At 38.2% G+C, this 13,509-nt stretch overlaps 1 non-coding gene across 1 annotated transcript; it reads right to left on the bottom strand.

The window, feature by feature from the left end:
• Positions 1-8,496: 8,496 nt before the first annotated feature.
• Trnaa-ggc (transfer RNA alanine (anticodon GGC)) lies at positions 8,497-8,568 on the bottom strand. Its single transcript has one exon. It is a non-coding gene; the product is annotated as a tRNA-Ala (tRNA).
• Between the last annotated feature and the right edge of the window lie 4,941 nt (positions 8,569-13,509).

Raw genomic sequence — 13,509 nt, 5'->3', positions numbered from 1 at the left:
TGAAATTCTTTAATCTCGGAGGAGTCGGAGGTAGTTTTTTAAAGGAGTGATACATTAACAATTTCTACGCAAAAAAGATCATGGCCCGACATACAGTACCATCTTTAACATAAGGGCACAGTTCCCCCATCCTTAGGGGGCCCCGAAGGACAGACAGTAACAGTATATTTGATTACCCATAATAAATAGAAGATCATAGTTGAAAAAGTTAGTTTAATTCGCTTTCTTTATTTTTCAAAACGGCCCCAAATTCTTATGTGCCCAAAGGCCCCAGCATAGTTCAAGACAGCCCTGCCGACATAAAAAAATACAAGCGAAAATCAACACCTACTATTTATTAACTTTATATACGTAAAATATCTTTACAACCCATACATAGGTACAAGCCACAACTCATCGGCAACACGTCAACGTCGCCATTTGTCCCGATACAGAACAGCGGGGGACGGCGACAGCGAGTAATAAGGACACCCTGCGCATGAAGAAGACATACGTTACACCAGTCATAATTATAATTCAAAGTGGACTGCCTACCTGGTCGGTGTGGTGCAAGTCATAAGATATTTTTGGAGCATTCCACGGGCTGTCCCGTACTATCGCATATTATTTCCTGTGTTGCGACTTTTTTCTCGGCATTTAAAATAGGCGATTCTTTTTCTGTGCATATTTTTGACCATTTGTCATAGAAAAGGAAACTCTTATACCTGCAAATTTTCAGAGACTTCGCGTTTGTACGGGACAACGGTAGACAAGTTCATGGAATGCTACTTTTATGAAACAATTTGATTTTGTATATCCGTTTGCATTGCTTTGAGATACCCTCCAGATATATCGACGAGCATGAGGCAAAATCTGATAGGAAAAAGCTTTATGTTCGAGCAATAAGAGCGAATTACGCCGTTGACGCGTCGGCAGGCGCGACCTAGACTTTTTCGCTCTTATCGCGTGAACATAAAGCTTTTTCCTGTCGGATTTTGCTAATTCCGCATCGCCATATGTGGGGGAAACTTATAGTTAGTTTTTTTAGCATTAGAAAGAACTTGCAAGAAGGTAAGCGATCTTGACATGTCTTTTAATTGAAAAACGCTTTTTAAAAACCAAAACTATTACAAGAAAGCAGAAGAATATAAATGATCGTATTAGATTCATAATTGTTACATATCTGCCGTGACTTATTTTTATAATGTGTTTTTCAATTACATCAAGATTGTTTACCTTTTGTCTAATGCTAAAAAAAAACGAGGTATAGATTAGGACAAACGATTCCCAACACGGCCACGACATTGCGCGACTGGCTTCGGCTAAGGCAACAATTATAGGTTGAAGAGAAACAGCGATCGGACCCTAATTTTTATTTGGTCACCTATGGTTTTGCCAGAAGCCAAAACAGTTTTGCGTGGCCAGAAGGCAAAGCTTTTGGCGATCATCAATCCAATAAAGAGATCCAAAAACTTCTCGCTTGTCCCTTGGACATCATCATAAAGGTTATTTAAGTTACAGAGTAACGATTATTGCTTGGATACAATACTGATGTTGTATCCAGTAATTTGTTTATGCAATTTCTTTTAATGTTTTTTCGGTCGGATGATATTGTTTTATTCGCGTTCAAGATGGTCGCGGATAAATAGCGATAAAAGTTAATAACAACGGGTTTTTTGGGATTTTGGGTTAAGGGGCTTGTTTTGTTTTTTTTTTAGACCTACAGGTTGACGAATATGATGTGGCAGTATAATGGCAGATAAAAGAAAGGCCAAATTACATGGAGGGCATTATAAGCTAAAACACACAGATTTGTCGGTAGGTATTATAAATTAATTGCGCACAGTAAGCTGCAGAGATAACTAGCCCTCCCTGAACACAAGTTTCTATGCAGGGGGATCAGTTATATCAGCGGCTTACTGTACTCTGACCTATAGCGAAGTGACCTGGGTAGCCGAGTGGTTCAGGCAGCTGCCGCAAACGCAGAGGAAGTTGGTTCCACCCCAATCCCAGGCACTGGAGGCCTTGGTCACTTTTCATTCGTATGTAAGTTAAAGATAAACTACGTCCAGGACCCGGGTATGTCCTTAAACCACGTCCAAGACCACCGGTGGACGGGCAGCAGCGTCCCTCAAATTCGGTGTACTCGACTGCGATCGCCAACCCGCCTGCCAAGCGTGGCGATTATGTTCAGCAGTGGACGTCTTATGGCTGAGATGATGATGATGATGATGATGAAGTTAAAGATGGTCACTGTAAAAAAAAATTGATAAATGTTTTAATTAAACGTGATAAAAATATTTTTTAAGAGTAAATTGCTATTTAATTGACCGGATTAAATGAAAAACAAGGGCTCTGAAAACATAAATAATCACTAAACCTACTAAAACGTATTTTACTGATAAAAATCATTAACGACATTAATAACTTTCTTACGATTCCTAAAGTTCATACGATTACTAAAGTTGTTAAGTACATTATAATTGTAAATAAGAAACAAACAAATACGATCAAAACTTCCAAGGCACAAAGATAATACAAAAACGAAAATACAAATACAAAAACAAATGGGAATTATTGCGCCAGTAAAAAAGGGAATATGACATTAAGGGGAGTATCGAAGATTTGGAAAAGTTTGATTGAGGCGCGAAACTTTCGGTTGTGCCCCGAAAAATCGGGATGGGGATAATAAGATTGGGAAATGTAAGTGGTATTAAACGATTATAGACCTTTTGTAATTGATAATAAGATAGCAAGACTTTCTGTGATAACTTTATAATAACATTCTATTAGATTCAACAACAGATTCATTATCACATGAACTAGTCATAATTTGGCCATTCTAGACCTATCCTATGGTGCCTGATGAACACATCTTAAAAGTGTTGATTTTTGAGATTATTGAAGATTCCGGTTTCGACTGTTTCGAGTTGATTAAATTACGACCTTCTTGCAAAAAAAATAAGAAAAGTATCCTATAATAAAGCGTTATCTGCACATATGGCTGTATGCAATATGTATACTCCATTGCCTCCTGAAAAATATCCACTAAATTCCATCGTGCTCTGACTTCAATCCGGAGTTTGAACCTAGTTCCAAGCTCATTCCATACTGAAAGTCGCATGCAATAAACTACTTAGCTTTAGCGGCTTCTGCCATTTCTCCAGAAACTTCCTGCTTAAATAGCTAAACTGTGGAACAAATTGTCGTCCGCGGTGTTTCCGGACCGATGTGACCTTCAAACCTTCAAGAAACAGCGTACTCCTATCCCAAGGCCGGCAACGCGCTTGCAAACACATTCAGGTGTCCAAAGGCGACGGCAATTGCTTACCATCAACCGATTCGCCTGCTCGTTTACTACCTATATCATAAAATAACCTTGAGATCGCTGGTGGCCTAGCGGTAAGAGCGTGCGACTTTCAATCCGGAGGTCGCGGGTTCAAACCCACGCTCGAACCAATGAGTTTTCGAACTTATGAACGAAATATCATTTGATATTTACCAGTTGCTTTTCGGTGAAAGAAAATCGTGAGGAAACCGGACTAATCCCAATAAGGCCTAGTTTCCACTCTAGGTTGGAAGACTTGGAAGGTCAGATGGCAGTCGCTTTTGTAAAAAATTGTGCCTACGTCAAATCATGGGATTAGTTCTTAAGCTGACCCCAGGCTCCCATGAGCCGTGGCAAAGTGCCGGGATAACGCCAGGAAGAAGAGGATCATAAAAGAACCTTGAATGATGGAGAAAACGCAACAGAATCCACAAATATGAGGTATCTATAGTTATTTGTTTTACAAGGGGGCAAAGTTGTTGTTTAACCGCACGTGCTAATATTGATACCCGAGCAAGCGAAAGATTCCAAAATTGAACCACGAGCGTAGCGAGTGGTTCGAAAAATGGAATCTTGAGCGTTGCGAGGGTTTCAAAGCACGAGGGTTAAACAAAATTTGCCCCCGAGTGAAACACAAAATTTTTCACCACACCAATCCGAAGGAAATATTAAATGTAAAATATCAAACAAAATCAAACCAAATCAAATTCAAATGAATGTTATGAAATATTTATCATCCAAAATCATCATTTAAAAGTCAATTCTACCAGCAAACATAAGGAAACAAGTCAAAATTTGCATTTGATTACTTTGCCTCACATGTGAATAAAAACAACTTTGCTATCAGTTTTTGAAGTGCAAAGTAAGCCTTTCCGAGCTGGTGTGGTGAAAAATATTTTCCGGTAGGTCCCCTACCTACCCCATACAACTATCAGCGATCGACGTCGCCCATAAGTCCCGTGTCACGATCAATTCGCGGCCACAAAGGGTGACAAACTAATGCGCACACGCAACAAAGGCCACGCGCGGACTCTGGCCACACAAGTTACCATAGAATACCTGGAACTGTTAACATTAGAGGGAACTCCCGGGTTCGAATCCTGGTAAGGGCGTTTATTTGTGTGTTCATCACAAATATTTGTTCCTGAGTTATGGATGTTTTCTATGTATATAAGTATTATATATGTGTATATTATATACATATATCGTCGTCTAGACCCACAACACAAGCCTTATTGAGCATACTGTGGGACTAGGTTGATCTGTGTAAAATTGTCCTATAATATTTATTTATTTAACTTGTAGATTTTTCATAGAATCACTGGCTCATCGTGTCAGCCAAAAGATAATCACTACAAGACTTCTTATATTATTTATTTTCGCCCTCTTTAATAATTTTATTGACTTTCCTCCAGTCTATTGTACTTAGTGCTATATTTATCTACCGTTCTTCATCAACTCAAAGGTTAACTGTGTTTTGTACATTAAAGATTTTAAACATACATACCTATAAGACTTAAAATCTTTTCCAAGGATATGAAAGATCATCCAGGACTTTGGCTCTAATTGTTGGTTTCTCATCATCCTTTGTTTTATGGTATACCAGGTTCTGCCCGCAACTTTATCGGAGTGAAATGATTGTGATGATTGCCTTTTCCAGGCCGCAGAATAAACCCATACCAAGCTTCAAAATTTCATTTAAATCGGTGCAGGGGTACAAACGTGAAGAGGTTACAGACAAACAGACAAAAATACAGAGTTTCACGTCGGAGCTCATTGGGGCCCTCAATAAATTTCTAGAATTTCTCGGCCTGTACCCTTCCAGATTGCCTTACCTCTGTATCAACAATGCCTATCAGAATACGTGGTCTAGCGTGGGTGTCCTTTCCAGAATTGTAAATGTGAGGAATAACTAATAACTTGTCATTGTCACTGACATGAAACCTATTTAATGAACTTTCTGGCACTGATAAAGTCCATTTGTATTTCTCATACATACATATAATCACGCCTATTTCCCGGAGGGGTAGGCAGAGACCACGGATTTCCACTTGCTACGATCCTCACATACCTCTTTCGCTTCCTTCGCTTTCATAACATTCCTCATACACGCTCGCCGGTTTAGGATGCTCTTGACCTGGTCTTTCTTCAGGATTAACCCGATCTGATCTTCCGATTGTATTTCTCAGATGGTATGTAAGGATTTGAAACTAATTTGAAATGCAATCAACCAAACAACTGGGGAAGTACCTCCACCTTACAGAAAACCGCAGCCAAGTATTAACACTAGACCCTACTACTCATAGTGTTGTGCTTGTGTTGCTGCCGGTGAGTAAGCTCCAGAGCTCTATCAGGGTACGGAGTATTAGGGTCGGCAACCGGACATGTAACACCTCTGGAGTCACAGGCATCCATAGGCTACAGCGACCGCTTACCATTAAGCTGCCCTTATGCTTGTTCGCCACCGACATAGTATAAAAAAGTAATAAGCCAATAAAAAATGACCCCACAGAACCAATGCAACAAATACGTTTATCGTACCAAAACGATCGGGATTTACTGTTAATGGCCTTAAGCCTGACGGTGACATACCGACGACGCGACAAACACGACGTTATACATTTACATATATATCGACAAACAAAATTAACGCATCTGTTACTTATCTTCAAAACGTCGTATCTCAGTACCAATTGGGAGGTAAGATACGAGGTTTACTCCGAGTTTGTTTGCTGCACGAATCCATCACTGGCCTTCAAAACCTCGTATCTCAGTACCAAAAGGGAGGTAAGATACGAGGTTTACTCCAAGTTTGTGTTTGGTGCTTAGTGAATTTTGGTTGCTTGTAATACGAGCTTGGAATAAAAAGTCGTAAGTGACAACGTTTTCGTATGGTGATTTGACCTTTTGCGCACGAATACATAGCCAAAGTGTTGTTACGTCGATACATTTTGTTTTTGGCGATTCAGGGATATTAATGATAATTACTATTGATATCGGACAACTTGATTTTTGCAGAAGTGATATTGGAAGAATTCAAGACTTACCTAAGTTAGGTTTTGATACTTGATTGTTTCGAATTATAATGGCAACTTATTGTTGATTTTCTGTATTGCGCAGTAAAAATACAAATGGCGAACTTAATGGAATTCTACCAGTCAACCATTGTGCTAAACTGAAACAGTCTACAGAATACAGAATACATTGTCTGTCTGTATGTCTGTATGTTCGCGATAAATTCAAAAAGTTCTGAAGTAGTACCCGATAAAGAGGTTGTTTTTTCAACTCTTTGCTAGGTTTACAAAATATTTTGTGTTCATTCATAATACGGAGTGGGAGTCGGGTCTGTGGCTACAAGCCCTACCCTCTCCATCCATAGGGACCCTATTGGACAACACCACCTTCAGACTGGCGACTTGTTTGCGCATAGGGACTGTAACAAACGTCCCCCATCACTGCCGTTGTGGTGCCATGGTGGACAAATTTGGACATCATGGACTTTCCTGCGGCAGAAGCGCCGGACGCATACCCAGACACGCCAGCATCAACGACGTCATCCGAAGGGCCTTTGTCAGCGTCAAAGTCCCGGCCATACTCGAGCCCGTCGGTTTGGCTAGGGACGATGGCAAGAGGCCCGACGGTATGACGTTGGTGCCTTGGAAGATGGACGGCCTCTAGTCTGGGATGCCACATGTGTTGACACCCTCGCGCCGTCCCACCTTCCGGGCACCAGCGGAGATGCTGGTCATGCCGCGTCCATGGCAGAAGACCTCAAACGCCGCAAATATCCCCTTGGCAGTAGTTATATTTTTGAGGCGTTTGGGGTCGAAACGCTGGGGCCTTGGGGGCCAAGCGCGCGCCGTATATACAGGGCCTTAGCGGAGCGCCTTATAGATGCCGCAGGAGACCAGAGGGCTGGCCAGTATTTTGCTCAACGCATAAGTATTGCCATACAACGTGGCAATGCGGCCAGCCTTCTGGGCACACTGCCCATCGGCAGTGACTTGGGGGACGTTTTTTATTTATAGGCTTTTTATTTTAAGTTTATTTAGTTTAGAGATAGTTTGTATTATTATTTGTAAGCTAATTTAATGTTTTATATTTACTTAATTATTTGTGAATTAAAATTCGAGGTAATTATGATGAAAAAAAAAATTCATAATATAGGTCATATTTATGTCATACTTACAAAAATATGCTGTTTCATACATTTTGATCGACCAGATGTCGATGTATTCTATCAGAGAGCCAACTTTTTTTATTTCTGATTCGGGTGAGTCACTTTAGTAAAAATTGGTAGAATTAGACCAAGACAAGTCTACAACGATTTTGATAGCGCACGCAGTGCAAGTGTCATTTATATTAAATAATTTCATAGAAGTTTGACGTTTAAAATAACACTTGGTCTGTGTATGCTATTAAAATAGATGCAGACTAATCTTGGTTCAACTTTACACACTACACACATCGAAGTGTACTTAACGACCAACGTGCACACATGTATCACCTCTAGCGGCCCAGAGACGCATAAAAAGGTCTCCGGTTCCATTCTAATTTGAACTTTGTGTTGACAAAATAAAATTTCATTTTGCTTGGCAAAGTTTGACGTATGGGCGGCTAGAGGTTAATGCACTATTACCAGTAAAAGTGATAAAATACAATACCGTTATCACTAAACTTTAACGGAAATCTATTCACCAGATGAGTTAATTAAATTAATAGAATTGGTAATAAAATAGGTATGTTAATTTTCATTAATAGTTACCTCTATTTTTAAAACAACGTAAAAACTGCATAATCGGTTCATCAAGTTTATTCCTTATTTACTAAAGCATAAACACTAGAATAGCTTACACCTCGATGACTTAGGTCACTTTACACTTAGGTCATTGAGTTGCAGATATTCAAAGTTCCTAAGTCAGGTATCTTGATTAGCTATTAAGCTTGTTAATTTGACGCTTGATTGAATTGATTGCATTGATTACAATTGTTTATAGGAACCAATAAAGATTTAAAATTTTACATCAGTGAAAGTGCGCGAACTCGCGCGAAGTGGAGAGAAAAGTCCAGAAAAGCAGACCCCACAATCAGAAGGGAATAATAATGCTGAGGAGAGAGAGAGATCAGTGAACTTATAAATTGTAAATACAGATATCAATTACAATGAAAAAATCAACGATGAATAACTCTGGCCAACGTGGGACTCGAACCCACATCCTTGGATCGCCGGTCCAATGCGTTACTAATTCCGCCAGCTGACCATCCGTCACCCGGGACCCGGGTATGTCCTTAAACTACGTCCAAGACCGGTGGGCGGGCAGCAGCGTCCCTCAAATTCGGTGTACTCGACTGCGATCGCCAATCCGCCTGCCAAGCGTGGCGATTATGGCATTCACCCTCCAAAGGGGGAGGCCTATGTTCAGCAGTGGATGCCTTATGGCTGAGATGATGATGACCATCCGTCAATCGACGAGAATATAAAAAAAGGAAAAATAATGAACTTATTGAGATTAAGTTATAGTCGGTCGTTGCATGAATTCGATTATTATTCTGACAGAATGCACACGTAGCGCGTTCGAATGAAAAAAATAGGCGATCGGAAATATTTACAATTTTATAATTGCGCCTCGTTTCAACAATACCAGCTTTACAGGTTCATAAATAAGGTCTATTTTATAGCTGATTGTGAAGGAGTAACGGTAAATGTATCGTGGTTTCCAGTAGCAAAATGAAGTCGATTGGAAAGATCGAATCTGGACATTCCGATGAAACTGGTGCCTTTGAAATGTTGAATACCAAAGAGCAACACTCTTAACTGTCCATCGGTGGACCTTATGCCTTTTGTAATAAGGTCCACCGATGGACAGTTAACAGTGTGGGCGATGGTGGGGCAATGGTATCATTAATATCTTATATAACACGCTTGAAACACATAGTCTTATGTTGTACAATAAGCAGTGTCAGCATGAAATACATTGTGACGGCCAAAGTGGCAACGGGATATGAACCGTGATTACACTGATTACCTTTTGTATTGTTTTCGAGCTCCCGATATTTGCTGCGATTTGTTTGTGTAAAAAACTATTGATATCCGAATCAAACACGACACTGTGAGTGTAGTGTGCTTGGACAGACCAAAGAGTGTGAACGCGTCCGGTGGTAACGTTGAAAGCGAACGCAGTGCAGCTGCGGTTAGAAATGGAATGTTACCATGAGGGTAGACCGAGCGCGTTCTACATACACAACGTGACACCCGCTATTTTCAGATAAGTACCCGTGAACAAGATGCATGTAACTGCGTCGAAATATCGGGAACTCGAAAACAAATACAAAAGGTAATCACGGTCGATATAACTCTAGTGAAACTAACCGTGAATCATTCAAAGCTGTTTTGGCCAAGTATGTATGTCGAAGCACATCTTTGTTTATTAACATAATGTATAAATAAAGTGACATACTAGATAATCAAATAAGAATATAAATTATTCCAAATTTCAGACTGTCACGATTACTTTACAGCTCATAATCAAAACAATACCGACTAAGGCAACATAATTAGGAGCAAATAGACTGGAGAATGTCTTAGGCTCCGCGCAAACATTAGATTATTTTTATTTTTATTTTATTTTATTTCCACACTTACAACTATTTTTACAGGTAAACCTAAGACAATAGTGTAACTATTAACAAAAATCTAAAGTATGTCATTTCGTCTATAACATAATATATACAATGCTGATATTGTGAATTCATTCAAAGAACATGAGAATATGTCAATATTTTCCGCTATTATATTGAGGATCCGCACAGTGCGGTTATATTACTAACCATTCAATTCAACATTTATAGATGGGTCTATCCGTTCCGTTCCGTTCTGTTCAGTGACTACACCAGTCAGCAGTAACTGCTGCAAGGACGCAGAGGCGTTGGTCACAAAAGTAAATAAATATAACTAAATCTCACATTTATAGACGAGTCTATCGCGAATTTATTTTATTACGTTTCGACACAGGTTTCACTGGTCGTGGTCGCGGCTAACTGATGCTGGCTATAAATATGAGTTAATATGTGTTCAAAAAGCGAAAGATTTAAATATTACATTCAATTCAATTCAAAATCTTTAATGTCAAAAACATGTCAAACGTTACAACAAAAATAAAAAATACATAGTAACTACCTATAGAAATATGACTCTAATTTCCCTTGTAATTTTTTTTTAAATGGCTGCTTAACAAACGAAGTGTATTGTAACTAGATTTTAGTGCTAATACAGTATTACAAAGTAATCGTCGGCTTTAAAGATGAGAAAACCCTGTTCCAAAAGCACAAGAGATTTCAGCGTAGGGGATAGTATCCTAAAATCATCAAATATCACCAAAGGAAAAGCGAGAGCTCAAAGATCAAAATAAAGGCGAATTTTAATCACATGATTTTCGGAGAAACCCAATAAAATATACTCTTACACACGTCAATAAAAGAAAAACAGGAATTTGTACTAAAAATAAGTTGATTAAAGGCAGAAAACAGGCGGTCTTGTCACTAGAAGAACTCATCCGGGCAAACTTTGGATATACCTACCTGCTTACATCTTAGGTACTTATTAGCCATTAAATTTCTCCGTCAAAAAATTATAAAACTATCAAATTTTCACTTTTTTGACGGTAAAATGTAGTATGAGTTAAGCTTAACTTTCTTCGTAACAAAATCGTTCGTCTGCGCGCGGCCTTAGGGAATTGCCTCAACTCAGGATCCCAGTAATTGCAACTCCTGGTCTTACGAACAATCTCCTGGCGACATCCCCGTCTCACTCCAACTTACACATCCCCATATTTACCTCTCTTTCTCGATTATAGTTTTATACATTAAAAATTTTGCTTCAAACTTGATAAGTTTCTTGATTTCTGCGATCGATTTTGAACCTTAAAGGCTGATATTAAGTTTTATTTTTGAGTGTATGCTTAGTTTGATATTAGTATTGGTTTTAAGCTGATTGTAATAGTGATTTTACATTGATTGAAATATGAATTGCTATCGCTATGATTTCCCCGATCCTTGTAATAGATATCATGTTTAATCAAAGGAAAAGGAAGGTTTTTTCCTAAACATACATCCCGTCTGATAATAAGAGGTTATCGTTACGTAGCCTATGATTGCTCTCAACTCATATGGAGTTCTCGTATGTGCTATTTTTCATCTCGTATGTACAATAGTTTGAGTATCATGTCAGGCTGTCATCTCCATAAAATGTATAACCTTAAAACAAAAAATCTCGCGAAATGGTTTTAAGATGACAGCTATGTTACCGTACCCAACCTATTTATTAACCCCCTTATTCATCATCAAATTAGAATGGAACAGGATACCTTTTTATAGGTCTCTGGGCGGGTAGAGGGTATTGGTATGATGGAAAGGGACAAACGATTATTATCGGCTTGTCAACTTTAGTAAACGTTTATGAATAAGGAGGTAATACTACAGGGAATGGAATATGCTCGTGTCGTCTGTATTTCTTGATAATCCAACCCCGATCTCTTAACTAAAATAATTAATTACCGAATGAGCTTAATCAGGCCTTTTCGTCACTTTATTCTCAAAATTCAATCACTAGGTATATTTTATTTAATATTTATTAAAAATTAAATGTCACCAACATAAATATTTAAGGTTTATTTCATTTTGAATATGAGTGGTCATCGATCCTAAAAGTGTTTGTCAAAATCTATCGACTGATGATCGATCGATTGACTTAACACTAATCACTCTTTAACAAAAACAAATGATCAACCACAATTTATATCGGCTACAAATATAATGACCACCAAAAAATACTTTGGTACCCTAAATAAAAAAATCATGCTTACCAAAAAAAATTACTGAACACCAAAAAAATAAGGCCTAAAATTACAAATGTACCACCATTTTAATTACGACTGCACTTCAAATTGTATTCGAATACCAAATATATTGAATGATTACCAAAAATCATTAATGATCACCAAATCTTGAAGACCAAATAAATGCGATATTTTCACCTAAATAAACCACTATGATACCAAAAAATTTATACATATTACCAAATAAAGTAAAATGATGCCAAAATTACTAGCCCCTCCCGCTCAACCCCCGTACCCCGCACCGCATAACTTAGGTAGGCATACTGAAATGCTACTAGAAAAGTATGTTAGGTTAGGTTTGTACTGCTATCAGTTAAGTGGGCTAGGAACACTGCGACCCTTACAGAAACGAATTGCTACTAGAAAAGTAGGTTAGGTTAGGTTTGAACTGCGACCCTTACAGAAAAGAAATGCTACTAGAAAAGTGGGTTAGGTTAGGTTTGAACTGCGACCCTTACAGAAACGAAATGCTACTAGAAAAGTGGGTTAGGTTAGGTTTGAACTGTGACCCTTACAGAAACGAAATGCTACTAGAAAAGTGGGTTAGGTTAGATTTGAACTCCGACCCACACAGAAACGAAATTCTACTAGAAAAGTGGGTTAGGTTAGGTTTGAACTGCGACCCTTCCAGATAAGAAATGCTACTAGAAAAATGGGTTAGGTTAGGTTTGAACTGCGAACCTTAGAGAAACGAAATGTTACTAGAAAAGTGGGTTAGGTTAGGTTTGAACTGCAACCCATACAGAAACGAAATGCTACTAGAAAATTTTGCTTTGCTTTAATAGGATAGCAAGATTTAAAAATTTGGTTATAATTTTACATTAAAATGGAGTTCTAATTTTGGTGGTCATTTACTATTTTTGGGTTTACAATGATTATTTTGGTGTCATTTTATTTAATAGGATAGTACGATGTAAAAATTTGGTTATCAATTGACATTAAATTGGGGTTTGAAATTTGGTAATTATTTACAATTTTTGGGTTAATAATGATTAATTTGGTGTCATTTCCTTTAATAGGTTAGTAAAATGTAATAAAATTGGTAATCATTTCACATTAAAATGGTGTTATAATTTTGGTGATCATTCATTATTTTAGGGTGGTAAAGTAGATTTTTTTGGTATTAAATTTTATTAAATCTGGTGATCAGTTAAATAGCAGCCATTTATATCGTTACACCAATCAAGACTATAATTTTAGCAACGTATGCGACTTTCAATAAAAAACCGGGCAAGTGCGAGTCGGACTCGCGCACGAAGGGTTCCGTACCATAATGCAAAAAAAAAACAAAAAAAAACAAAAAAAAAC

The sequence above is a fragment of the Cydia fagiglandana genome, chromosome 20, assembly GCF_963556715.1.
Source record: "Cydia fagiglandana chromosome 20, ilCydFagi1.1, whole genome shotgun sequence".
Classification (NCBI taxonomy): Eukaryota; Metazoa; Arthropoda; class Insecta; order Lepidoptera; family Tortricidae; genus Cydia; species Cydia fagiglandana.
Note: the sequence above shows the minus strand (reverse complement) of the source record. Positions and strands in the feature narration are given on the sequence as shown.